Below are 3,052 nucleotides of genomic sequence, written 5' to 3'. Positions count from 1 at the left end.
TTCTTAACCCCTTACGGACCGTAAAGGTCATGCCTTACAGACCGTAAGGGAGCGCATGATTGATTTAGATCCGCCACAGGCTTACGGACCGCAAGGCCTAAGCCATACGGTCCGTAAGCGACGCCCAGCGACAGAAATATGGCTGTTGGCTCTTTTAAGCGGCAAGACAATTATGGATGGGTTTTCCAGAGGCATGGGCGCCCCCTACTCGACCCATAGCACCTTGGGACACCTGCCCATCATCCATGAGCACTTATAGGCCAATGTGGGATGATCTTGGAGCCTTGCTTGCACTATAAATAGACCTCATTGTCCACAACTTAGAACACACCTCAAACACACTTCTCTGATCATTTCTAAAGCTCCAAAGTGTTCTTCTCTAGTCCTAAGTCTTACATCAAGCCTCTGTAAGTATGCCATACCTTCTATAGCTTTGTTTTTGCTTAGTTTAGCCTAAAAGTCAATCCGTCGTAACTAACGATTGACTTTGCGATAACTCACAAATGGTTTAGTGAATTGTCGAATCAAAAGTGGTTATGTGTTGGTATTTATGGGGGTAATAAACCTCTAAAAGGGTTCCCACTGATCACCACTCTAACTAGTTCAAATGTCGAGTCAAACGCATGCTTAAAAAGTCAACAGAAAGTCGTTTTTGCGAATCTTGCATAATCTGTAATGTATATGCTATGAAACCTGTTTTGATGATCATAAAACATGATATTAAGTATATAAACTTGTCGAAACTCGTTTGATTCGGCCATTTGATATAGTGACCTGGTTCGGAGCCGAATGTCGCAAAAGTTTGACTTTTGCTTTGACTTCAGTTCTGACCCGTTTTAGTACAATGTAGATATGCTTTAGGACTCTCTTAGGACCAGGTCACGTGTTGGTATCACTCTCTGTGACCGTTTCGTTGTTTGTCCGAGTCTTTTACGCATTTCCGTTAATTACTTAAAAGTTGACCGTAACGCCCTTTTTAAAATAAACGAGTATCTCGGACACGTGAAGGGACCATAACCTTGCTTACTAAATTCTAAGCATGTCCCTAAAGTTTCACGCCAATCCGAGGTCTAGAATGGGAGTTATGCTAAATAGCGCATTTATAAGAAACTTTTGTAATAAACGGCGCAATTAGCATAACGCCTACCTAAACCAAGATTTCGTCATCAAAACTTTTACCCACTGTAGTAAAATAATATTTTGGGATTTTTAAAGATTTTTAGTAAATTTTAACCTGCTCATAACCTGCGGTTATGGCTACGGTTCGGTAAATACCGAATATGCCCTTTTCGGCCAAAATTTGAGTTCTACAAGGTCTTTTGACCCGATTCCAGTTGCTACTGATTTTAAATAATAAATAAGATATTTTAAACTTATTAAACTGATCGGGAAACTCAGGTTTCCTGTAGAACTCAGAAATCCCTTTAAAAATCTTTAAAATGACCGGAAAACTCCTACGGGGCGTATAATGAACTAAAACTCGTTACGGGCATTATGGAAGGTATCCTACTGATTCCACAACCTCTTTAAAGTATATTGACTTAGGAAAACAGTGTAGGACTCCTACGGTTACCCGTTGCGCCTATTGCGCGCACGGTTCGGCTTATGTAACTAGTTTACATAAATTAGCCGATACGGGTCAAACCATATCATTTTGACCCCAAAATCCAGAGTGTGAATATTAAACCCATATAAAACAAGTCTCCGAACTTGTTGGGTCAGAATTACATTCCGTCCTCGGTTTTCGCCTTTCACGCGATTAAACCGTATCTATCCTTCGAAACTAACCGGTCTAGGCTACGGCTAATATAAAGACCCGTTAGGATTCTAATAGGTTAATTTAAACCTTCGTTCCAGAATAAGGAGCCCCAGTAAAAGATATTTGTGATTTAATCGAATAAGGACAATACTTGCAAAGGTAAATACTTTTAACTTATTTTCCCTTATACGGGCTTGGGTTACGGTATATAAAATACCGCTTGATTGAGCATCAAATAATTCCATCGCTTAGGTGGTTAATTGAATAGTTTGATCGGCTCATTTAAACAGTCTTGTTACTTAAAAGCCTTTGGGGGGTTAATGACCATGTCCCGGATATCCTTGGCATCATTTTACGAAATGGCCACGACCTCGACACCCGGGTGTAGGCGTACACCCGGTTGATGTCTATACTATTAAAAGACGTAGCCGATGGTTTACCCGCCTCTGTTTTACGCAATGTTGTGTGTCTATTGATCTTTAACCCGGCACGATCCGGGCTACTGGACGCAAAGAAGGAACATGTAATTCGTTCACAAGATTATAATTTTAATTAATTCTCCCAAGTTAAACAAACGTGTTATGCCTCGTGCATCCAAACAAATTTTCAATCATTTTACAAAATGAGTCAGTTGATTGTATTTACCAGTGTAAACTGACGTATTTTCCCAAAAGATTAAGTGCAGGTACTACACGTAATTGGCTGGTAATAGCTCCCTAGCATCTAAAGAAGTCTCGCAAGCTTGATGTCTTATCTGTTGAACAACATTTTTATTTATTTTGATCCCTCCTGTGAATACTATTCAACCACTTGTGATACATTTGGATATTACAGTAAATGGTTGAATTATATTTATCTTTATGCTTCCGCTGTGCATTCATATATTGTGGTTTGACTATATTGTTGCCAACTACGTCACGGCAATCCCCACCGGGCCCACCGGTGATACACGTGGAAATCGGGGTGTGACACAAATGTTTGGTCTTCTTCATCAGACCTTTGACTTTAACATACTTTAAGCTTCAACAGATGTTTGAGCAACGGTTCCAAGGCTTGAACATATGTTTGCTTTGTCTTGAACAGATGTTCTGATTATGTGTTCAAGATTCACTATCTTTGGGGAGAGAGTGGTTCAATCTTATGTTTATTTCTTGATCAGTGGATCATGTTTTGGCTTTTGAATATCATCTGCTCTTTTGTAGGCCCAACAATCTCCCCCTAGAATAGATGATGCCAAAATAGATATCTATTGGATCAATCTTTATTCCTATTCAATTAACTTCTGATTTGTGC

This window comes from Helianthus annuus, chromosome 11 (genome assembly GCF_002127325.2).
Source record: "Helianthus annuus cultivar XRQ/B chromosome 11, HanXRQr2.0-SUNRISE, whole genome shotgun sequence".
In the NCBI taxonomy this organism is placed as follows: domain Eukaryota; kingdom Viridiplantae; phylum Streptophyta; class Magnoliopsida; order Asterales; family Asteraceae; genus Helianthus; species Helianthus annuus.
The sequence above is the reverse complement of the archived record's forward strand: the minus strand, read 5'-3'. Positions refer to the sequence as shown.